The following is a 26891-nucleotide window of genomic DNA, read 5'->3' as shown; positions in this document are numbered from 1 at the left end:
GAGAAACATTTGAAAAATGTTGTGGTTTCTAGGACCCTTTCTGGTAACATTACATGGGAATTGATAGAAGATGAAGCACAGCTCTGCCAGTCTCAAGAGCTGACTCTTTATGTAAAACACTTTCCTTTGGAATGCGTCATGCATGTGATCGTGAGGAGTATCTCACGAGCTATGGTGAGGGGAAACACAGAGGTAAGTCTAGGGGGGTTACACACTCAGTAATGCCGTTTCCTTTTCTATCCTTATAGTGGAGGAGAGGACCAAGGAAGAAGCCTGATGTCACTTCTGCCTCATTGCCACTAGGCACACCCCTTGTTGCTCAACACATCCCCAGAAGTTGGAATTCATTGAATAATCAACTTAGACAATACGCAGAGCTCCAAATACACAAACCTGGAATCTCAGCTCTTTAAGGAGCCTTTGCGCCTGCCAATTTTTTGGTTTCATTTGCCTTTCAAACCTTGGACATTAAACAGGTTTCCTGTGGGGCCCAGCCTCTTCTCAGTTTCTTTGTTCTTTATTCACAAAGTACTTACTGTAAATGGAGGCAACGGCAAGGGCAGAAGGAGAGTTATCTTTGTTTTAATTTCGATATATGAATAGATACAGTAGCTTTAACAGCTAGATTGTGAAAAGATGGATGGGTCTTGACTGGACAAAAAGCAGAACCAAAGAAGGAAGAAAAAAAATCAATAAAAAGAACAATGAAAAGACAGAATAGACAAATTAGATTGCAAACAAGGATAAGTAAAAATGTAGTCATGTTCAAAAGCTAAGGAGGATTTATCAAGAAACCTGTTATGACGTAGGGGTTCTGAAGTATGCAGAATCCATTTCTGCACATATATTTCTCATATGCTTTCATTTTAAAATCATTCTTATTTTTTGACATTTGGATGTCACTAATTTTTGTTTTGTTTGTCTATATTTCTAATCATGTTGTTGTTAACAGCACCATGTTGCTACCACATGACAACTGAAAGTTCCAAAACATGGCATCATCAGGAGGGGTACATTTAGAATGACAGCTTGTTACTCATAGTGATGAAGCTTGTGGATAGTGTGATAAACCTCTGTGCATTTATCTACTTAGAACTTTTGCCTGTTTTCTTATTCTTTACATTCCATTTACTGACCATTTTCATTTTGTCTTTTTTATCTTGCAGAAGATACTGAGCTGATAGGCAGTTACTGGGAACTTTTAAATGATATTGTCAGTTGAGTCTCAATGGCCAAATAATTAACATTTCCTAACAATGGCAAGAGAAAGGCCAACAGGACAAAATCAACTTCTCCCCTCAGAGGCCTTACCCAGCGTGACTCTCATAAAAACCTATGAGTCCTGTATTAGTTGGGGGTATACGCTTTTGCACATATTACATTCTTAGTATATCTATATTAGTTAATTATAAGACCTTCCAAAACCTACTCTATGTCCAGGCTGCAGTTTTTACTTTACTCATAATTATTAGCATTTCTAATGCAGACTGGAATCATTTTATTAAAATTATGTCACATCTGTTTCTGTTATAATATTTCTCATTTATGAAGTAGTCTGTTTCTGACCTCACCAGTACATATGGTGACATCCCAGAGCAGCAACAACATAAAATATTGAAATATTTTTTCAAGAGGCACAAAAGTTACTGATGAATCATTCTGGTAAATTTAATGGAGACTCAAAAGGCAAGCAATAGTATGTGGCACTGGATAAATCCAAACAGGCCATAACACTAGCCAGATTAAAAGGAGCAAATGTCAAACATTCCGGTCAAGTCTGCAAGTGAGTACGTCTGCAATCTCAACTGATCTAACGTGATCTGTATTTGTTTGAGTGGCTAAGGTAAAAAAAACATCAGAACAAACCCAGTACAAACACCAAATAAACACCTTCTGCCACAAAACCAACCACAATTAAATTACTATAATACCATGTGCCAAATAACAAACGCAATTAAGAATGTATGCTGCAAACATTAAGCAAAAGAAAAGTATTAAAATGATGAAACCCGAGTTTTGCAAAATGTTCTGAAAACCTGGTGACCTTTTCAGGCTACCAAATCTCCTTACATTACGAAATCTGGCACTGAGACTTGACACTGTTAGGAATTAATTTGGAGTGGCAGAGGAACCAATAAAAAGATACCTTCCTTAACAGCAATCAAAGCAAGTGAGGGTCAGTAAATAAAATTAAAGCTGAAATTTATTTTAAAAGAAAGGATCTAGATAACCTAAATGTTACAATGACATTTATTTTCTTTTTTTCTTTGTAATTCTTTTAATATTTAAAAAGTTTGGATGCTAATCCATGATGTGAAACTTTGCATACAAGTTGATAAATATTTTGTATGTCTTTATTTGTAACTTAGACAAAGCAATGTAATATTAGTGTTACATTATAGATCATCACAGCAATGGTTTGATGGTTTAAGAACCCCTTGCCCCCTTTAGGACTGAGTCTCTTTGTAATTTTACGACAGGGTTGAGGGGAAGTGCATGAAACAAGTTTGGTAAGTGTTTCTCTGCTCAAGTCTCTATCTCAATACCCATAGGAAAGCCAGGCTGCCTATCTGGCAAGCTTCACAGGGGTAGGTGTGCCCCATTGGTCTGAAATATGGCTGTTTGGAACTGACTTGTATCAGTAGCATTTAAGTACCATGACGCCCTATTGGCTGTAAGGGTTGGACAGAAAACCTACAAATTTGCTTGCTTTACCTCACTCTCTCTCTCTTACCAAACTGATGAAAGACCATCTCACACCATGAACTGAAACGGACAACACAATGAAGAGCAACTAGCTCGGCAGCCATATTGAGAGAGGCATGCGGACTGTTCTGAACAAAGCTGACCACAAAATGATGCCTTAACTAGAGACATTTTAAGTAACTAACAAGTCTGTGTGCCGCCTGAAACTACACATCACCATTTATCAGGTTGTATGATTGCCAATATTCAAATGTTCTTTGCATATTGTTATTATTTATGAATATTATCAATAATACATTATTTAAAGTGTAACTTAACTCCTGCTTGTCTTTTACTACATTTAACTGCCTGAGGTTATACATGTAGAAGGGAAAATTTATATGGTACAGTACCTTATAAACAGTGGAACGTCTGTGAGATTTGAGGCATTCTGACAAAGGCTACAAATTAATAATATAAAAGGGGAAAGCAGAGCAATATAATACTCTACCAAGACAAAACAACGTCCATTGACATTCTTTTAAATGCAGCGTGTCATGTCACTGTCTGAAATGTGTTTGGCAAAGGAAATCCATACCCTGCATAAATATGGTGGTACAAATTAAAGTAATGCAAAAAACAGTGGCACCCATCAAGCAAATGCTCAACATAATGATGGCTCATTGCTCTAAAACATAACAATGATTAAAATAAGTAGCAAACATTTTGTTATCCTATTAGCACTGCAATGCCCATTGACAAAATGGCTCCTGGAAAATAGAAAATTAACAGTCAAGCAAAACAATACAAAAAAACAAAGAAATGAGACCATAAAATACCTACAAAATGCACTCAATTCGCTGTAGGAAGTGACAACATGTAAAAAATTCTGTTTGCTAAACATATTAATTTTGGGATGCCTATTGTTCCTTGCACAGCATTGTCATATAAATCTCAATAAAGAAAAAAATAAGAATCAACATAAGGTGGAGCAATGGGGAAATACAGTATTGACAGTACAAGTTAGAGAACATTTTAATATCAAAAAATGCTTTCTTATTTCAGACAGGCAAAAAGAACATTATAAACCTAGTCCACTATACAGCACTACTACCAAATCAAAACCCAAAAACCTTGGTCAAAAGCTATGTAGTAAAAATTTTGAGAACCAGAGACAAAATAACCAAAATCGTAATATCTGGGAATATCCACAAACTCTAACACGAAGTGAACATCAGATGCTGAGGCCCACGTGACCACAACGCTGGCAACCAGGACTTGCGTTATACTAACAAGCTCGCAGAACGATGTCGTCCATATAGAAAAGAAAATGCTAACAGAAATGGTATAAAAATAATTTACAAAGGCTTATACAAAGTTTATCATATTATTTAATTGGACAATTAAAATCTCCATGCTTAAAAACCTCCAAATAATTTGAAAATTGTTTTCTTATAATTACATAAGAGCTAATAAAAAAAAATAATACCTTAGTATCTTTATGCAAAAATTTCAATCTGTTATGAACTAAAGAGTTCTCAGGCACAAAGTCACAAAAAATACTCAGAATGCCCATTAAGGGAGAAACCATCAAACTACGGCTAGACAGAAAAAGGGCAACATAAAATCTTTGTAAATACAAATAATTTTTTCTAAATAAAAATATATTTTTCAAAAATGCTGTATTGCACAAAATAGGCTACGAGGAGTACAACAGCAAAGACAATCCAAGACAAAGTCCCAATACAGTATATAAGGAATGGTTTAAAAAACAGAGCAAAAAAAAAAGCAGCAACATACACGAGACAACTCACCACCTCCGAGAGCTCATTCAATGACCTGCAAGGAATTGTGGGTTTTCCTTAGGCTTTTTAGGACAGCCGGCAGACCTTTACAATGATGGACTGAGGATCCCCTTCTCTTGGGGAACCACCCACAAGACACACAGAACGTAACAGTAAATCCATACAGTAGATACATAGAAACTAAATGACCAACAATCTTAACATAAAGAAAAGAATCAAAAATGAAGAAAAAGAAAAGGCATTTTGAAACGTGACTTATTCAATCTACAGTATATTGAGCAATTGACAGTCATAATTTGGCACAAAATTCTTTTCTTTCCCCTGTTCCCCATTGACAGTCACAGCCAGTAGACATCTACAATATGTCATTCTTTTTCGAAGGTAAGTAAACATGACATGCCATGTGCTTGTACATCACAATGTTTACCTTACATTTCAAATGACCACCTAGCATGATAGCACTGTATAATGCTGAGTCGTTTAACTTTACTTTCTGGGTCTCTTTAAATAAGGCTCATTTTTCTTTTCTCCTTTTTGCATTTTTATGTCTTGTCCTGGAGGTCTACAGTGAATTCCTTTCCTTTTTAAGAAATGGCCCATGTGGAATATCGGGCTATTGTTTCTCCCTTTTGTAGGTAATGCACTTTAGGACTCTGGAGTAAAATGGGAGTAGTTTATAGCCAGAAGCTTCTGATTATAACCCTCAAGATATCATTTCTTTGTATTTTTTAGGGGTGCACCCTTCACTGGAGGGGGATATGTAACAGTCCAGAAAAAAAAAACAGTTTTCAGGCTTTTTTTTGAAAACCTTGAGCCTGAATGTGTGGCATATTTTAAAATTTAAGTGAACACTCGGACAGGATCTGTCTTGCACCTATGACTGCCACACAACATCACTGGAAACACAGTGAGAACTTAAGAACCTTGCAAACCAATTACATTCACAAAGATCCAAGCAATAATTCAAAAAGTAATAAAGCAGGAGTGAAAAGAATGTGTTTTGATGATTCTGCTGGGTCCTATCAATATGACGTTTGCTTGATTTAATCTGCTCATTACCCCAGCAGTTAAAATTGTTTTTATTTAATTAAACAATAATTTCCATGATGATGCTCTGGAGTTAAAAAAAACAAATTGTTGAAGTAGTATCCTTGTTTGCCAAGTAAGAAGCATTGGCATACAGTATTCCTAATGGACTCCCTAACAGTCCTGCATGGACAGAGAGAACGGCACCACATCACTCGAGATATCAGAGTATGTATACAAGAAAGGTACTGACAAGATAAAAAATAAAGGAAAATCTACGGTGAGAGAAAAACAGTAAAACAAAAAAATAAAGATTTGCTCTCTGTGGCCATCAGGTCGCTTAGCTGATGGCAGCACTGGCATTATCCAAAAACACTTAATTCCTTTCTACCAACTATTCACTCAAATATCACTGAGTAAGGGAGGCCTTCTGGATGCTGGAGTTGGTTGACCATCTGGACCAATAGTCACATCCAAACCACCACATCCTTTGTATTTCTCTTCCAACAATTTTGCTTCTTTCTTTTTTTTCCCAAAGTCACAAATATTCAAAAACAGTTCAAGACCCCAACAACATCTTTTGTCTCTGTTTGGTGTTCTCCTTCTCTACTGTAAATGACATTTCTGACGTGCTCCGCAACCTCAGGCCACCACCTGTGCCCTGGACCCCATTCTTTCACAACTTCTATTGTTCATCTCTCCTTCTTTGATGCCCTACATCTCTTTTTAATGTTTCACTGACCTCTGGTATATTTCCTACTGATTTCAAGATATCTAATGTTATCCCTGTTATCAAGAAATCCTCTCTCAGCCCATCTGTTGGTGTCATTGTATTTGAGTAGACTAAAAGAAACACTATGATGCTCTTTGTGTGACTTGGCAGCCAATCCCTGTGTGGTCACTGTATTTAAAAATTTTATGTGACAACACTGGGGATGTGTATACCTAAAAAAAGCCTGTGCCTCAAATGCCGAGATTGGCACCTCATTTCTCCCTAAAGTAGTATCTGTAGGTGTTCCTGGCATAAGTCATGTTTAGAAGAAGGCGATTTATCCACATACTGTACTTAGCTTGTTTGTGGCTAATCAGGAAATGATTGGTTAATTTGCTTCAATCTTCAGTTTTGTTATGTTTCACACAGCAATCTTTCAAGTGAACCAGAAGTAACAATGAACACTTTTACTGGGTAGAAACTATTTTTCCACATGGAAAATTGGCCTGATGGTCTGAGAAAAGCTACACTTGTACACAGTGGTTGCTGGTTCTCATGTGACATGGTGGGCTGGCCTGTAATCGCTACAGTATTTTGGAGGGCATTCTTTAAGTTGTCATAGATGAATACAAAACCTTCTAAGGAAGTATCACCAGATGTCATGTCAAGAGAAAACTCTTGTGGAAAGAAGGTAAGCTTTCACAGTTCCAGTGACATGGACAGCAGGGGCTTCAGCCTGAGTGAAAACTTTAACAAGAGAAGTCATACATCTCTGAAAGATATTTTGCCTGTATTTAAAGGTTGTCATTAGTTGTCAGTTATAATCATCAAAATTAAAAGAAATAAACATTTGAAATACATCAGTCTGTGTGTAATGAATGAATCTAATATACAAGTTTCACTTTTTGAATGGAATTATATCAAAATAAATCAACTTTGTCATGATATTCTAATTTTATGACCGGCACCTGTACATCTTCTAAATAAGCATGGGTGATTGAATTTATCTGAGTTAGACATGATTTACAGATTGATCAAAAAACTGCAGCATGGACTGGGGGTGTACAACTGGCAGGAGTTTATCAGGGAAAGGAAACCACAACTAAGACACAGGGCAAGACCGAGACCCATAGGCAGACCCCATCCATGACAGTGAGAGTCATAAGTAGCACCAGTACAGGTTCTGAAGATGCCAACATCAAAACATGGAGGCTACTGGGAGGGTATACACTGAATTCATGCTGCATGCTCAAGAAGAACCAACGTGAGAGTGTTGGGGTGAAAGTATGCAATGTTCACCCAGGATGTGAAGGGGCAGATAAATGAGCCCTGGACATTTATCTAATAATACAGAGAAAATGCAGGAGGATAGGAAAGTCTCTCTACCACTAGGTACCACACGGTTCCAGAACGGAACATACTGTATGTAATCTTGGAGGCCTGGTTCTTTAAGGATAACTGAAGACACGGTGCTGCAGGAAGACCAGGATTCACTATAAGGAATTCTATACTAGTACTCCAGATATAAATAGAGGACCACATATGACCCCAAAGGTAAACCTGAGGCTTGGCTATAAGTGACCCTGAGGTGGAATTTCAAGGCACATCATTAAGTGGAGAGCAGTGAACACTCAGCTAGCAGAAGAAAGAGACTGTAAGGTACGGGGAAATGAAAAGGAGAGATTGGATGTCCTGAAGGTTGTTTAGTTGAGGTATGGTGAAAGGTGTGGCAGACGACCAGGGACCTTGCCCCACCGGGATGCCTGGACCTGGGAAGGACCAGGAGATGGGCCATATCTCCTCTGGGTGCAAAAGGGCAGCCCCCCTGGATTTCATCAGGGGCCCACAGATACAGAGCTGGGGAGCTCAACCCTGTGGGGACCCATGGCCACCACCAGGGGGCGCCCGGATGGTCCTGAAGCCCTGGAGGACAGCACTTCTGTCACACCAGGAAGTGCTGCCGAACCAGGAACTGTGTATGCCTAACCAGGAACTGTGTATGCCTGGAGTGCTTCTGGGTGCAAGGGCAGCACTTCCGCCACACTAGGAAGTGCTACCAGAAGACCATCACCGAATACCTGGAGCACATCCAGGGCAGGATAAAAGGGGCCACGTCACTCCATTCGAGAGGCCAGAGTCGGGTGGAAGAGGACGGAGCTTGCGAGAGAGGAATGGAGGTGGATGAAGGAATAAGGACTGAGTACATTGTGGTTTGTGCGCGCTATTGTGTGTTGATGTGTCACAAAATAAACACCCACCTCAAGGTACGTTAAATAATGTAAGTCCCAGGAATTAACAGCATTTTCATGCCTTTCTGTTCATTTGATTCTTCGCTTCCCTACTCTTGTATCCCACCCTGTTGTTATTTCTTTATTGCCTTATTTGAATTCTTTTTAGCAATCAGTGATGCTCACCAAATGTTGTAAGGGTTGGCAAAAGATCCAACAGTCCAACTGAAACCAATAATTGGCCATCTGAAGCTTAGCTGACTTTCAATGACTAGGTGGTGGTGCAGAAAGGACAATTTATAGCAAAATTAAAGTAAATCTCAAAACATTACACTTATCTAATGAAAAGGACAGGATAGTTTCAGAGAGAACAGAAAAGACACAGGAGGTGGCAACAAGAAGTCCTCCATATTATTTGCCATGTGGTGTTGAGTGAGAGAAAGCACATATCTTGCTTTGCTGAAAGTCAGATTTTTAGTCATATTTTTCATGCAGCAGAGTTAACTGCCATTGCACATTGTTACCCAGCAACCTCTCGCTATTCTCAGTGTGTGTTGCAGAAGCAACGCCTACACCAGCATAGCAAACACATACTACAAGTGTATGGGATAGTGAAGAGCTGTTATAAAGATGTGATTTTAAATTGTCATGCTGCATCCTTTGGACATACACATCACCATACCTGTATGTCTTGAACAGGGAGTTTACCATATGTAAAAACATGGAGGTCACACTTTGCTTGCAGGTTGGGCTAAGGAGGGCATTGGGCTGTTGAAATTTGAGGTTTTATTTTATTTCTAAAAAGCACAACCTGTTTCTAAACACCATTCTGTAGCATGTTTGTCTTTTCATGTTTTCTCTATCTCAATATGGTATAGTAAGTGCCTCTCCTCGAGCTAGCATAAAGAACAAAGATGTTCCTGTTTTGTGCATTGAAATTACAAAGCACTTTATGATAAAGTAAGGGGACTTAATATGTTGATCAGTAATGGTTGCTAAAAAGAAACTAATGGATACTTGAGGGGTATGCTTCAGCAAGCAGAATGCGAGTAAAATAAACATCCCCGCACTGAATACTCAACACTTTAGACCAGTGGTTCCCAAAATTTTCATAATTTTATTTCCATTTTTAATTCAATGGGAGAGGACATGACATCTGCCAGACCTGATGCAAACCAGTAACTCACTTAGTAATAACTGGTTGATGAAGCCTCTACAAATGGTTACTAGATGGCACTCTACAATAATTAAGTTTCTCAATAGTTTAACTAGTTTGTCGAACTTTGTATTCATATACAGTATAAATACAGGTGCTGTCGGTTTCGCACGGTCTTAGCGTTGAAATCACTTTCGGAGATTGATTAAGCCAAGTGAAGTTTTTGAAATATTTCTTCTCATATATATTTTTAAAAAGGTATCGGGTTTTACTAAACAGTAATAAGCGTTATGAGAGTGAAAATAAAGAGGGCATACCGTCAACCAGACTGTGAAGAAGCATAGCTATCGAAGACAGTTAATTGGACTTTGGTTTTACGTTGACAGAGTTCAAAGATGAAGAGAGGCTACGGTGCAAGTTTTGGCACCAGAGTGCATGCTACCAAGTAAGTTAATAATACATTTTATTTATATAGCGTCTTTCCCATGCTCAAGTTGAAAAGCCATTTAGAAACCAATCATCCTAGCATGGTTAGTAAATCTCGTGACTAATTTACCAGAAAGTTAAGAGAGTTAAATCAACAAAAAGGTAGTTTTCATAAGCAGGCATCAATACCAAGCAATGCATTGCTAGCATCTTACAAGGTGGCACTTGGATTGGCCGGACTTCTCTCATCCATGCTGGCTGGCTGGCTCATCCTCTTTCTTTCGCCCCAATGCCACACTCTTGCTCTCCAAGCCTTTTTCCTTTCCTTTTCGTCTCTTTTTTTTCCCCTCTCCTTCTGTGGCTTCTCTTCTTATATGGCTCCGTGGGTGCAGCATCTCAATCGCGTTCAATTACATTTTTTTGTAAATGCAAGTTTTATTTATTTTTACTTAACCCTTTAAAAATAAGTATTGGGTATTTCACAAATTAGAATTTGGGGGGTTGTGATAGGGTTGGGAAAACCTGGATTCAGCAAGTGCACCGAGAATCAAAATAATTTGGGAACCACTGCTTTAGACTGCATCACAAAGTCATGAATACCCAACTCTAAAAACAGTTACTCATTATTCCAGTCAGAGCTCATCTCGGCAGAAATTAGTGCAGTGGAAGATGGCATTCCATTGGTAATCGAATCACAAAATTAATAGCTGCCAAACAAAACTAGAACATTAATAAAATACTACTAGATATAAAAATAACACGTGTGATTAAAATCAGTTGTATCCAAAATTGGAGATCCAGTTTACAAGAAAATATGACAACCACTGCAGAGTACAGATGACAAATGAGAAAGAAAGGAATCCATAACAAGAACAAAGGAAGGATCGTTTGGTTCAAAATTGGCCTCTAAGGCTAAAACCTGACGGCTGGTAAAGAAACATCTACTGAACATGTTATGGTGAGGAGTCATATTGGGTCCTGTAGAAAATCGAACTTGCAAGAAGTGGTTTGACCAGGGATGCATAGATCTTTTATTGAGCTATACATCTTTAGATAGATGATAGGATCTTCAATAATGTACTTTTGTGTCTGCTCTTTTTTGTTAAGGTGCTCAGTGCAGTGTATTTTCACACTGTTTGTTACAGTTTTCTATTATTTATTCAAATGCTTTTCAGTTTCATTCAGTTTTTTTCAATTACCTTCCCAATACCTGTGATGTCATGCAAGTGTGGCTACATGTGAGTGTGATGCTATGGAGCAATGGGTGTCACAGAAAACTGTAACACAGCATGTACAGCTGTCAGAAGGAGAGGGCTCTTCTTCAGAAGATTTTTAAAAGAGTTTTTGAAAGAAAATAACTTTGCTTTGAGGCTAAAAGAAAATAAAAACAATGTTTTTGGTTTGGGGCAAAAAGAACACAGGCCATTTATTTTTGGAGTTTGTCTTGCTGGTTTAGTTTGTGGAATTCTTAGCTTTGAAATGAGCTCTGGACTGAGTAGAGATTCCCAAAAAATTAGTGTGAGGTCTTTTTGTATTTTAGAGCTGTGAACTGCTTTAAGTGGCACCTATCTTTTTCTTGTATTTTATCTTCTGCCTATGGGGCAATTTCAAACTGTTAGCATCTTTTTGCGTTCTGGGAGCTTTTGCTTTTATGCAAAAACATATGCCCCGTTTCTTACTGGCAACAGTCAACATTACTGAGTCAGCCAAACCAGCACTGTGGAATACGTTCTGTTTAATCTTGACATTTAGGTGTTGTTTTTAGCATCCCTGTCCACTTTACTGAGTCTCACACAGCTGTATGATCCACTGAACACAACTGCCCAGTCACTGCTTTGTTTCTGTTTGTCCCATTGATCTGGCTTGTGGTAGCTGCCACTACCTGTACACCTCTGCTTTGCTTGTAAAGTCCACTGAGCAAGACCAGACAGCAACTTCCATGGTCCTGTTAGTGCAACTGGCTCTACCCACCTGTCTGCCCACTTCAACTTATAGACAACAGAAGGATGTGGACGGCTGCACTAAAAACAATTTGATTATTTGGTTTTTGACTCTATATTTTGGCTTTTGACTCCTAATTGGTTTTGACCTTTACCTATTCTTGATAAAGTTTATAGGTAAAGCTTTATTTTCGTGTTTTGACTCTCATTGTGTTAATTGATTGAGAAATTGAATTCTGTAACTTGAAAAATATAAAAAAAAAAACAATCCATCTCAACTTCTCAAGAAAAAAAAATATTGTTTTGTTTTTATCTGCCTGACTGATAAACTGCTAAACTTTCACTTAATTTTTCAAAGAATTAAACACACCTTTCTTATCCTTCTGAACCTAGGCATTATTCTTTATATGGAGAGATGTTACACTAGTGTAATTAGCCGGATCCAAACTCTCTCTATTGTCTTTGATTATTCTACAGAGAAGAAACTCACTAGGAGACAGTCATAATCTAGTTTTTAGGTCATTATATAATCATTAATTTTTGTTATTTTCCTTATTGTTTTAATTTATTGTTTTGTCAATTACATCACACAATATCATTTTGTTTAGTCGATTCTGTCATTTCCTGTATTTGTCAATGTGACGGTAGTGATATTTTTTTATAAAAACGATGCCACTGACATCATGTGATCCGTAGCATCATTATATGTGACATCATCACGCCACTTTATTTAAGACAGCAGCAATCCTAGCTTTGGAACAAATCCCTCTGTGCTTCACAGTTTCTTTCAAACAAATTAATCTTTGTTTGGGACTGTAACCATTTTGACCAAGAATCTTTCCACTCACTTTGAACATGAAGCAGATTGTTTGCCTTCCTATGTACTGACTCAGCCAGTTTAATCAACTCTGCTAATGTCTCCTCTGTTTGAAATCCTCCAAATTTCCTGATCATGTTATTCACTTTCTAATTTGCCTTTTTGTGAGTTAAAACAGAAAGTTAGGAAAAAGAGCAAACTAAAAATGTTTTCAGAAATGAAGCAAATATAAAGTGAACAGAAAGCTGTGCAAAAACAAATAAACAAACAACTTTGTTTCAGTAACTGATCTTAGAGATGTGAAGCCTGCTACAACAAACAGGCAGTGTCTATGCTAGTGGACCTCTAAGGCTTTTGAATTCAAACCTTGAGGTTGAGTTTAGCTACTTACACTGTGTGACCATGAGCAAGCCACTTCACCTGCCTGTGCTTCAATTGAAAAAACAAAAGAACTGTAACCAATTGTATCTCAAATGTTGTGGGTTGCCTTGAATAAAGGCTTCAGCCAAGTACATTAATAATAACACTTCAATACCTATCAAAATATTTCTGTTCAAACTACAAAACCCTCAAATTCCCCAACCTGAATGTTTTTCATAGGATCCACTAAACTGCAGAAGATGTATGTATCAATGCCAGTACATACTTAACCATCAACCACAAACATATGCCTCAGCCAAGCAGAAACCAAAATTGTCATGGCTGCAAACAACCAAAATTCAATACCCTTCATGATTATAAATGGCTGTGCTTAAAAACTCAGAACTTTTTTGGAAGAGAACCGATCGGGGAATCACTCAAGTAATCCTATACCTTTGATAGGCAGGAGAGGGATTAGTGTTTAGCAGAAACAATCAAGTGTCTAAGAAAAGGGGCAAGGAATCTAAAGTGCCCACTGTATTTAGAGATTGGTAAGGTGGACATTTGTAGTCAATCCCAAATAAGAATGTTTTAATGTTACCAGCCCTTTGCTGGAGTTCTGATCCTGCCTACTCTGCCATTAAAGTAAAGTAGGTGGCCTTCAGTGTGTTTCGGCCGCTGACAATAACTACATTTAATTTCTTTAAATCCACAGTTGATAAACAGAAGACCTTACTCCAATGTGTTTCTTTATTTTCAGTCAGCAGGCTTATTTGCCATGAAAACATACTAAAGCAAGCAGCCAAATCAGACCAAGTGAAACTTTTGACATACACAGTTTGTCATTTGTTTGCTTTCTGGCTGTGGTTTTCCATCAGTTAGACAAGCCATTCTGACATTGCTCTGTGTCAGCTCATTGTTGGGTGTGTTTCTAGGCAGGGTGTGTAATTCAATCTTTAACATTCTGACAATACGTGATCAAATGAGTCATCAGACTCCATTGACGAAACTGTCTTGGACGCTGCAGGCATCAGCACTAGGTGTACTGAAAAATGTCTTTAAAGATCACTCCTCCCTTGGCAGCTGGAAAAAGCACTGTGGATCAAAATGGGAAGTGGCAGATCAATAGGCACTGGTCTAAAACAAATAGTTTAAAATAATTACAAAGCTTGTGGCTCAAATGACTGTGGAGTTCACATCATTTCCAGAAGGCGAGAGCCATCCAGAGGAACACCGCACGATGTGCCAGTCTTTAAATGTGATTGTAGTGATCCATCAAAGAAGCAGACATAATGGTTAAAAGAATGCCTATCTATATATATAATTCACTAAGGCAAGACACCCATGGATATACAAGACAACCATGGAAAGCACACTGGAAGGGGCGTGGATTCACTGAGCCGCGGACAAGTAAGACACCTATGGCGCCTGTAGGAAGGAGCCACGCCCACCAACTCCTGGCACCTCCGAGCCACGTTGACTGTTCATAGAGGCATGTTTCTCGCGGAGGTGAATCACCATATGCAGTGTGTAAAATGGTTTGCGAGGGGTATCCCATGGGATCCTTAAAGCAATCCTTTACAATTGAGGTTAAAACAAAAGAAAGTAAGCAGTCTTCAAAAACCGAGTTTTCGTTTATGACACAAGACTGCGTGCACCAAAGCAAACTGTTTTACACGCTACATACAGCAATTCGCATCCGCGACAAACCTGCGTCTTCTTAGATGCTCCTGCAGGAACACGGAAAGTCTACGTGAGTCACAGGTGCATGTGGACTGTGCAAAGACGCCAAGGACTCAAGTGACGAGTTGGAGGTGGGCACATGAGCGATGGCGGTCCGCCAGTTTTCAGTCACGACGATTGTGTGTTGGTTCGTTCCGTGCATTGTTACAATGTTGCTTTTCTTGCTGATTTATCACATTACCAATTTTTCCAAATGTTAATTTTCTCCCTGTGCTTAAAAATCATTAAAAAACCGGCCTGATTATGCGGTGAATGGTACGCCGCGCGTTGGCTAGTTTAAAAGAATTCACTACCCAACGACAACTAAAAGGCAGACAAGAGGTTATACACAAAACGGCAATAGATAATGTGGGAAATTAAAGGCTACGCTCACATTACGAGTCTCATTGCTCAATTCTGATTTTTTGTTCAGATCGGATTTGCCTGTCTTGACAGTTCACACTCATAAGTACAAGTGACCTGAATCGAACTCTAATATGAATGCATCCGTCCTCTGAAACAGCATACAGTCATCTGGATCACCAACAACAAAAAATGTCCTATTTGTGAGACAACTCGTGATATCAAAACCAACAAAATGAAAGCACTAATAGTTATTGTATACATCTCATTTTGCTCTGGAGGAAGGCAAACATTTTGCCAGCTGTACATGTTTTCGCAGCTATTGCTGGCACTGCTGTGCCAAGAGATGTATGGGTATTAGAAAAGAGCCAGCAATGGTGGGACCGTGACTGTTGTCTCCTCCATTGTTGTTTTGTCGCTTTGCCAGTGCTAGCTGATGACACAGCACTCAGCCCATGAGTAGGCATAAAAGCACATGAATTTCAATCTAACCATTCTCATTCTTGTTGCATGGCCATGAATCAGATACGCATCTGATCTAGGACCACATATAAAATTGATTCAAATCTGAATTGAAAAGATTGCATTTCTGTGTCCACACTGCCTTAAAAACATCAGATGTGTGCCACATTAAGACAAGAAATCGGATTTGAGTCACTTCAGTCTGTGAAATGTGAATGCAGCTCCAAAGTCCAAAACAACCCAAAACTCCAGGGACAAGTCAAGGTCAAAAACACATGAACGATAGAAAAGGCAACACATCAAAGAACTCTTGATAGGTAGTTGTTGGAAAGGCTAAAACTTGAATTTCTGAGGAATACTACCACCTTTCAGAGTTGCCTATCATGTGATTGTTTCACAATAAGTGCTGCTTAGCAATGGGCACTAGTGGGAGGCAAAAAGGTAAGCAAATGGAAGACCTAGTCTCATTCCTGAAAATTCATGCATTGAATTTTCTTCTGGGTGTACTGCTTTTAGTCCTATACCTTAAATGCATTGACTGTAAAAAGGGCAGCCATTAAAATGAATTCAAGATTGATAGCTTGGAAAATGACCAGAGTCAAAAGGCAAAGCAAAGGTCAAAGCCAAAACTCAAAAAGAGGGAAACGGCAAAGAAAATCACAAACCAAAAAGTACAGTCAAAAGACAGAGCTTTGTTTCAAAATAAAAGTAATCAAAGTCCAAAGTAAGTCATATGCAAGTTTTTTTTCCAATCTCAGGTCCTCAATATTTTAGAGTAATATACAGGTGTGTTGATGTGGTCACAAATGGTGTGGATCTTGGTGTTTAAGGAGAAATCCCAATGGAATTAAACAATGCAAAACCAACAAAATAGCGATGTCATTTCCAAATCAAAGGGACACTGAAAAAGACTGTTAAAAATATCACATTTCTAACCCGAAGCTCAATATTCTGACTGCAGACTTGGATTCCTTAGGTGATACAACACCAAATGTAGTATTCCAGCTTCAGGGAAACCCAAGAAAAACAAAAAAGAAACTCAAATTATAACAGAGAATCATATTACTAAAGACACGAGTGTTCAATTATTAGGGGACTCTTAATCATCAGCATGTCCGGTGAGGGTTTCCTGGTGCCCTGTTCAGGAACAGTTCTAATCTTGGTTTGAAGATGGCAGTTAGTGAATGGATACCAGACTCTGCTGATGCAAGAGCACATACCAAAATGCTTGCTTTTCCTAGTATGAAGCAAGTAAATCTTAGTGCTAGATGGCGTGGCTGCATCACTAATCATTTGGACACAATAAATCCAGGATACAGGTTCAAATTCTTCTTTGTGATTCTAACCTGGCCACCTTACCTGCATTTTTTTTCACTATATGCAGAAACTGCAATCTTTATATGGTGTCACATTAAAACTGAATGAGTGCTTGATTTAGCTTTGAAGAATTAATGCTATTTGCGTATCTCCAAACACTAATATGTCCACTACTGCATTCCAGTTCCATTACAACAATGTAACCATCCATCCATCCATCTATCCACTTGACATTTACTTGCAGGCTCAGGTGTAGTGCAAAAGACAGAAGCAGTCACCCATGTCAGCAGTATTTCTGAAAACTCTGATACCATGAACGCAAAAGCTGTTTTTTATTACAGGCGTGACATATGGAGCAGCATTACCAAGAAACTTCAGGAATAGCAGTTAGTTTCTTCTACTTATTCAAAGGCATACACCAAAGCTGCACAGTTAGGCAGACATTTTTATGTGTGAATGATCAGCTACACAGATTTTTCCATTAGTACATGAGAACACTTACAGTAATTTCCGCCTGGTAACGTGTGGAAAACCCTCAACACCTACTTTTATGCTGTATTCCTGCTATTTTGAAGTTAAGGAGTTGGTAATGAACATAAAATATTGTTAGATTTCCAAAGCTATGCCATCGTCCACCTCTGGCAGTCTCATATGCTTCTTCCCCACTGGCGTCATGCTGCTGACTCACCTCCCTCACAGCTTCATTCTGTGCTGTCAGATGCTGCCTGTCTCGTCACATCCGTGTACTCCAAATGTGCCTAACTATTTTTACTCGGATGGGCCCGCATCACTTGCTCTGATTTTCATGCTCCCAGAACAGAAGATCCTGAGGCATATGAATAAGAACTCATTCATCAATCCATTCATTTTCATTTTCCAGGCCAGTGCATAGCAGCAGCAGATGGAAGGCCTTTTATGATAAAGAAGACCTTCAATAATAAATATTTGTTGTTATAGAAGTATTGGCCACAACAACCATCAAAACCATTTCAAAGCCATTGAGGAGGACTGCCGGCTTCGTGTTCCAGTCCTCACCCCCAGGCCGCCAGGAGGAGCTCTCCCGACAGCATGATCATGCCCCGAGGTCCAGCAGGGCCTCATGGACTATGTAGTGTTTATACACAGCCCTGCTGGATACCTTGGGGGCCACAGGGAGTCGCTGTTGGGGGGTTTGTGGGCTCTTATGTGCCCTATGACCCGGGAGTGCGTCACGGTCACGTGACAGGAAGAAACGACGTGCTCCCGGGTTGAAGAAAAGAACGGTTTACCCTGACCCGGAAGGAATAAGGGACTGTGGTCTGATTGGGCAGGAACACCTCCGGGTCAGGGGCTATAAAAGGACTATGGGCCAGTCCAGACACTGAGCTGAGCTGGGAGGTAGAGGGGCGAAGTGTCTGGGCGAGGAGGAGAGAATATTATTGTAGTGGTGTTTAATTTATGAGTAGTGTGGTGTGTGCTTTGTGCACAGTATTGTTAATTAATAAAAAGTCTGGGACTTTTACCTGGTGTCCAGCGGGGTACCTGAGGGTTCAAGGGAGCACTAGAGCCCCCTACTGCCACACCGTACATTTAGTTTAGCACGACATTTATATTCTTGTACGTTAAAGGCCCCACAAGCTGTTCAACATTACAGGTTTTTGAACTTCCGGTATGCCTTTAAGTAAAGGGATAGGGTGAAGGAATTTTAACAGATAATCACTGATGGATGCAAGCATCATCTTCATACCTGAAAAACAGTTCCCACACCCAAGTACGCTAATTCAGGGTTGTGGGGGGCCAACTCTTATGCTGGCAGCACTGGGTGCAAAGGCTGGAAATGGACCTGGACAGGGCACCAGTTCATTGCATGGTCGCATGGTGTACCATCACACTCACATCTTTGTACAAGTAGCAGCTGTAAAGCAATGGAAATGTCTAGGGAAAGGAGGTCTGAGCATTCAGCTATCCTGTCTCACATCACTTTTCTCAAGAAGATTTTTGTGTAGCCTAAAGATACAGTAGCATCAGGTGAGGTCATTGGAAAAGAACCTGTTGAGCCTTGAACAATTCAAGAAGTCATTGTGTGTTAATTGTATGTAAAGAAAGCCCAGCTTTTGTGACCTGTGAATAGTAATGCTACTTTTTCTTATTAATATGGTGTGGTCCCTTATTAATAATTTATAACTGTGTGCCTTGTGACAGACTACAACCAGCTGCGGGGTTTGTTCTTCTCTTGCACCCAGCACTGGTGGAATATGCACCAGCTACCTATGACTAGTTAGAAAATGGGTAGATGGATATGTGTAATTACTCAAAACCATTCAGAAAAGGACAACATTAAGAACAAACCAAATGAACACCCATCTGTCCTTCTGTTAATTTTCCAAACATAAACCAACTTTGGGCTCCAGAACCCCATCCTGAAAATACTAGGCACAGAGCAGGAACACAACCTGGATGGATGCAGGTCCATCTCTGGACAAACTCTTAAATACAGAAGAAGGGTAGAATTAGCCAACAACTTAATCTGATGTACAGGGAGGAAATGCATGGCAGACTTAGGAAAATGTTCAAACTTCACTTACAGGGTCATCTGAACCCTGTTCCTGCACAGTTCATCTGTTCGATCCTACTCATCCAGTTCAGTGGTACAGATACCAGAGCCCAAAATTAGGTGCATTGTGGATCCCAATCCTGCCATTTCAATGAACAGGCACATTTAAGTACATACCTACCCTCTTTCAAATTTGCTTTCATTTGACTGACTAGGTACCACTTTGGGATGTGAAATGAAAACTGGAGTGGGCAGAGAAACAGTCACATAAAAACAAGGACTCTGCACAGGTCGTCACATGAAATCCAGGAGGGTGGAGCTGTGGCCACCATACTTTCCCAATATTTTGTTCATTATTGCTGTTTGTTACCCATGGAAGTACTCCTGATTATGCATGCAAGATGCTGTGCTGAGGAGTATCTTGGGTAAAATGCACTAGAGATAATGCTGAGCTCACAAAAGAAGGGGCGAAGCAAAGCTCAAAGAAGAGTGGAAAAAAAAGAGGCCAGTAGTCCTATGAGGTGTCATTTCTCTTTCTCATCGGAGACAATCAAGTCTGTCACATCTCGGCTGTCAGCTTGTCTATTGCCTCCCGCCTGAAACGAGCCGAGCAGTCGTGTGCTTTTTATAGACTCTCTAGGGCACACTGCTGTTCCTGCAGCTCAATATTCCATTTGCTTTATCTCCTTCGCGCTTTCATTTCTATTTTTCGATGTGGTATCTGGGGCAGAATTTGAATTAAAAATAAAAAAATTCAGCATCATGGTTTAGCAACCTGTATTGAGAAACCTCAAAGCAAACATTTATTTATACTGCAGAACAGACTCTGATTCTTCATAGCTCACTGTTTTTAGAATCCAATATTTTTCCCTGGTACACTTATATATTTTTTCAGTGCCTATAAAAAGTACTCAATCTCTTGTCTTTTAATCATTGCTTTGCACAATGATGAATTTCAGTGATAACGTGGGATAATGTGGGATTTTCAATGATAATTTATCTGGAATCTTCGAATTAAAAAGAAATGTCTAAAATGGTAGTAAAAGTAAAATGCTACTTGTCCTTTAAAATTTAACCTAAATAAATAGCAAAAAATGCAGATTCCCTAATTGTCTACCAGGCTTCCAGTCCAGGACTGCTTTCCATGCTGTAGGTAGTGCTGAAAATTAATTGTTGGATGAATATCTGAATATTCATCTTGCTTGAGTAAAGTCTTTTAGGATCAGTTTCTGACAGTGCTGCCATTCTGTTTTATTCTTCACTGTAGCATTGCTCAAGATCAAGAGCAATTGTCCACTTTCATGCATGGTTTTGGTCATTGCACTTCCATTAGATGACCCAATGCTATTAGATAGCAGGGAAGCTTTCCTCCTAATGTTTTTAGTCATTCATGCATCCATTTTGCCTTCTCTCTTGTCAGACCCTGACAAAGAGAAGTATCCCCTCCAGATCATCAAAGTTCACGAATGAAACAGGAAAGTTTGGAATTGCATTAAGTTTTGCAAGACTGTCAGGAAAATTGGCTTGCAGGTGATTTCGCAATTGCAATACATGAAACTCACTAAAGAGTTTTTTGGAAATTTTAAAGGGTTTTTTTGGGGTGAATAACAAGAAATACTCCTCTCTAAATCCTTGTTCATGTTTACCCATGTAATTTTCTGTATCTGTGTAAAATTTGTAAACTGTGCCACACTGATAAAATCAATACTTTCTATGGTCTCTCATTCACAACTGTGCCAAGGAGTGCTGTTTGTTTTATAAAAATGTGACAAGCTGCAAATTTTCCACACGTAGACACACTAAAACTAGCCATTGAGGAAATCACTGTGTTTCCTCCACAGTACACAGCATACAGAAACTTAGCCAGCATTGCCAAAACCCCTCCTTGTGACGTAGCAACTACTGAATCCTAGTTGAGGATATGCACACTTCTGGTAATTCTTTTTTAATTAATAACTACAGATCTTTACTTAAATAGTATATGATAGGAAGACAGATGTAAAATGAATGCATGTAAACACTTCTAGAGAGGTATTAAATTTTGCACACATTGTTTTGCTCATCACTATGAACGAATTTCATCTTGAGATCATCAATGTTACACTTAAATCTAAACATTCCATTTTGGTCAGACCATCAAATCCTCTTGCTTTTCATCTCAAAATCTTCTGCTTTAGTACACTGACATCAATCTCACATTGAATAAGAACAACGGATGTTGGAGTCAGCGATACAGTTTCTCTCATTTTAGCAATGAAATGCTGAATTTCTTTGTTAGTGTCCCTCTTAATTTGTGAACTTTCAGCCATTATATGCAGTTTTGAAAAATTAGCTATTTTTTTCATGTTTATAGAGTGGGATTAATTGTGGTTATGTGAAATTTGGGGAGAATTTTTTATACCCGCTCCTCGATTGGAATTTTTCCTATTATAGATTTGGTTTGAAGATCTTTAAGTATGCTTGATTAGGTACTGTAGGATGCACATATTTAAAATTAAATTTGTGTATAAACCTTCTCTGAGCATGGGTGGATGACAATTACATTCTAAATATAATATGTATAGGCTCTATACAGTTATGACACAGGAGGAATAAAAACCTCCAAAGTGGCACTAGAAAAAGGAAGATACCATGGAGTTCTGGACAGAAAATGTGCCACTGAGGAAGGCATTAGCTATAAAACCAGAGCTAAAGATTACTGGATCAGAAAGGGGCTATATTAAGGGGTTGGTAACAATATCTGGCCATACAAATGGCTGTGCTTTATAGTATAGACTCATAAAGTGCATGTGGCAGAAAGTGTGGAGCAGTGCCTAAGGTTCTTGGTCAATTCTTACCTCTGCTGCACTGTTTAAAAAAAATGTAAATGAATACACTCACTGAACAAATTATTAGGAACACCCGTATACCTGCTTATCCATGCAATTCATGTGGCAGCAGCACAATACATAAAATCATGCAAATACAGGTGAAGAGTTTCAGTTAATGTTCACATCAAACACCAGAATGGGAAAAAATGTGATCACAGTGATATTGACTGTGACATGATTGTTAGTGTCAGACAGGCTGGATGAGTCTTTCTGCAACTGCTGTTCTCCTGGGATTTCCACAAACAACAGTCTCTAGAGTTTACTTGAATTGACCCAAACGCATCCAGTGAATAGCAGTTCTGCAGATGGAAACACTTTGGCACTTTGTTGATGAGAGATAATAGAGGGGACTAGATAGTTTAAGCTGACAGAAAACTATGCTAACACAGATAACCACTCTGTCCAACTGTGCTGAGCAGAAAAGCATCACAGGATACATTGAACCTTGAGGCAGATGGGCTACAACAGCAGAAGACCATGTTGGGTTTCACTCCTGTCAGCCAAGAATAGAAAGCTGAGGCTGTAGTGGGCACAGTTTCACCAAAACTGGAGAGATGAAAACTAGAAAACAGTCTGGTCTCATGAATCTCGGTTTCTGCTGAGGCACACAGATAGTAGGATCAGAATTGAGCAGCAACAGGATGATTCTATGCACCCAACCTGCCTTGTATAGTATAGTGCAGGCTACTGGTGGTGGTGAAATGACATGGGAAATATTTTCTTTGCACACTTTTGGCCTATTAACACTCATCAATCATCCTATGCCATAGCCTATGTTAGTATTGCTGCTGACCATCAGCATCCCTTCATGGCCACAATTTACCCACATTCTAATGGCTACTTTCAGGATAATAATGCACCATGTCACAAAGCAAAAGTGTTCTTCAGCTAGTTTCATGAACATGAGTGATGAGTTCAGTGTTCTTCAGTGGTTTTCCCAGTCATCAGATCTGAATCCAAGAGTCCACCTTTGCAATGTGGTAGAACAGGAGAATCACACATGTCACAATCTGCAGAAAGTGTGCAATGCAGTAGTGTTGGCATGGACCAGAATCACAAAGGAATGTTTCCAATGTCTTGTGGTATCCATGCCACTCTGTTTCGAGGGCAAAAGGGGCCTTTCTAGTATTAACATAATAATGCGAGTAGCCATCTAATATAGCATTAGTTTCTATGATGTCAAAAGCCATTTGACAAATATGCATCATGTGTCTAGCAACTGCACTATATCATCACAGCCAGACACAAAAAAGAAGATGCCCAAGAAATCTAGAAAAACAAAATGGCTGTGCTCATACAGTATATGAGAGGCTTTTACATCTGCTAAGAAAGGCAAAGAGCAGCACAGAGAACTGCCTGTCAGGGAATGGATGAATCTAATATTTCACTGAAATGAACAAATAATAATGGTCAAAAAATAATATAAACTAAACAGAAATGGTTCAAAGGAATTTCTAACAGGATAAGTCAAATCCTGTTATTCAGTTACTTGGTCCAAGTTGGTCCATTGAAAATAATTCAGTTTATTCTTACACAGTTCTCTTATCGGAAGGCAAACTCAGATCAGTTATAAAAGACTTATCAAGGCAATAGGCTGAGCTAATAGCTACATTGTCCCAATATCTTAAAGATTTTGAAATCTGTCAAGAACCCCACCTCAGCTATATGAAGTGTTTTCTTGTTTCTGTCTTGAAAGTACTTCTCATAGCCTCCACTAGATGTAATGGGAGTATGTGATTTTCTGTTCAACTGAAAGAATTCTGGTGAATGCCTTTCCGAACTTTTAGATCTGAATTAGGACCCCATGCCCTCTTCTTGGCTTAAGACTCAAGCGTTTTAATTCCCTGTCAGAGTAAGTTGTGTGTGTGTTAGTTATATGAAGCACCTGATTGTGTTTCTCAGTGCAGCTCCCAGATACACAGAAAAGTCCAGATCATTCTTAGTAGTGTACTAAAGAGTCTGTGCACAACATCCCTTGATTTACATTCAATAACTTAAACAACTTAACCGAACATTTTAATTCGGAATTGCTAGGAGGATAAGAATGTTGTCTCAAATGTACTCATCTCTCTTGTATAATTTATGTTTCTATTCCCTGCATATAACATTTTGTAATTTTTAGACTAAAACTGAAAATCCAGGGTTCCTTAGTTTTCATCCATCTTTGCCATTTATTACTCTCCCAAGATATAAGACAATAAATTACAAAGAAGATAACCCTAAAACAATCTGCATGTATTTTGCCTTAGTTTTGCAAAGTTATTGACATCATCAAGGAAGCTGATCATTATTTTGGTTACTGCCACAACAAAGAACAAAAAATAAGAACAGTCCTCCAAAAATATAGAAAAAGACTAGACTTTCCCTAAATACCAGCTTGGGTCCCAGGAATAGGTCTCACTGTAGGCAGCCTAGCCCCAACTCAAAAGGTAGGATTCGACTTGCAGAAAAGAGGCTAAGGCTGTTAAAAGTTCAAAAATGCCAGAAAGTCAAATAAAATGGAGAACATTAAAGCCATTAAATCACCAACAACTAAACAAAATACTTAACAAGAGTTTATTATTTAAAAAGAAGACACAAAAAGGAAAACAGAACACAAAGTGACCAAAAACAGATGTGCCACTAAGGCAAACCTAAAAACAAACTGTTAATTAAGGTAGCACTGGGATGCAACATAATTTGAAGGGAATGACAAGAAGAATAATCATTTAAACAGTCATGAGATCATAACCAAAAGACTAAGAGAAGGGTTCATCAAAACCAACTAACAAAGCAAACAGGTAGTACATTATCGGAGTCCATCAAACTTGGATAATTATAGTTCGATTACACCAGTCTTTAAAACATCACATAATTGACATGGCACACTTGACATCGGGGACCACTCTCTGCAGCGTCCACAGCCATGAAATAGTTATCACAAGAAAAAATAGTGGTGAATGGAATTAAAAAAAACCAAAGAATTGTTAACAAATAATGTTCCTAAAAACATGGGAAAAATAAATACATTTTCACAAGCAAAAGCTTAGACAAGTGATGAATCTTGACACAAACAAACTCAATATTCCATAACCAGGAATCGGTACCTTAAATGAAAATGCAAGGGTCTAAATTCTGAAAATTCACAAATAAAATCATAAGAGAAATTACGTGAATCAAACTAAACAATGCCAAAGCTGAAGTGAGAATTTCAGCTTCTCCTTAAATACCTGGGGCAGTCCACTAGCTGCACTGTTAGGTAGTCCTTAGGCTCCACATAAAGGAGGCAGATCTGATAGCAAAGAATATTACACACAACTTTAGCATAATACAAAAAAATTAGAAACACACAAAAATAACACCATATTAAATAAATAAAAACATGTAGAACAAAACCAACAATTAATAACATAACATTCAAATTTATACTTAAATAAAAACAAAAAGAATGAACAAACAAATAAAAAAACAAAGCCAGAACAACACCCTAACAATTTCCATGTTGTTTTTTCTCTTTTTGAACTTCTTTACAAATCATAATTGAGATGACTCACACAAAATTGCCCCTATAACACACAGGTCCAATGCTCTTACACTCCTCCGATTTAAAACACCACACGAGTATAAACTGCAAAGCCCTACCATCCATTCAGCATAGAGAGGGTTAAGCGCTGCTCAAGTTTTATGCCTCCAGATTCCCACCACTGCTTGACATCCTCTTCAGCTTGACCTCTTTTGGCCTCAGGCCTTTTATCTATGTTGTGACAGAATCTCAAATTCCCTCATGTCTTTGTAAAAATCTGGACAAGAGGTCCACCATTAATAGCCTTGGGATGGGAGAGCCCCTGCCTTAATTATCCTTTTCAGCACTAGCTTAATGAGCAAAAGAGAGGGTTAAAAAAGCTAACACCCAAAAACCATAAATCAAAATAATTAGGTAAGAACTCAGTTATGCATATTCTATTCAAAGTCCCTACTGTTAAACAAACCAATCATTCAACAATCCCCAGAGTACTGCGTCTCTGTCAGTCACCCTGCTCTTTGCCAGGACACGGCAGTCCCTGCTCTTTTATGTCATTTGTATCCTGGCACTTCAAGGACTGCAATAATTTCCAGTGTACAACACTTTTTTGCTGATTTAAAACAAAAAAGGATGTCATGCCTACCCTGTCCTGCTCAGCCATTTCTTTAATAGTGTCAGTGACCTCAAGGTGAGCACATAGATTCAGTGCTTCGATATGCACCCTACATACCTTCCTGTCTTCATCGCTCTTAATCCTGATGCCTCAGGATGTTTTCCTTTGACAAGCCTGTCAAAAAGTAAAAGAAAAAAAAACTATTAAAACAGGTTTAGACATGCAGGGCAGCAAAGCATTGCTTTGAATGCTGTTCTTTGTGCTGTTTTATGATTTTGTAAAACTTTCTCAAATACCACTACAATAAAAAAAGGGAACAAAGACCTGATTGCTATAACACGTCCAGACCAAAGT

The 26891-nt window shown here is 38.7% G+C and overlaps 1 long non-coding RNA gene across 4 annotated transcripts in view; it reads right to left on the bottom strand.

The window, feature by feature from the left end:
• Positions 1-26891, bottom strand: part of LOC120526038 — a 159868-nt gene that overhangs the window by 99470 nt on the left and 33507 nt on the right. For all 4 annotated transcript variants that reach the window (XR_005633065.1, XR_005633066.1, XR_005633068.1 and 1 more), the window contains exon 6: positions 26655-26711. This is a non-coding gene — a long non-coding RNA (uncharacterized LOC120526038). The remainder of the gene's footprint in view (positions 1-26654; positions 26712-26891) is intronic.

This window comes from Polypterus senegalus, chromosome 3 (genome assembly GCF_016835505.1).
Source record: "Polypterus senegalus isolate Bchr_013 chromosome 3, ASM1683550v1, whole genome shotgun sequence".
Lineage (NCBI taxonomy): Eukaryota > Metazoa > Chordata > Cladistia > Polypteriformes > Polypteridae > Polypterus > Polypterus senegalus.
Note: the sequence above shows the minus strand (reverse complement) of the source record. Positions and strands in the feature narration are given on the sequence as shown.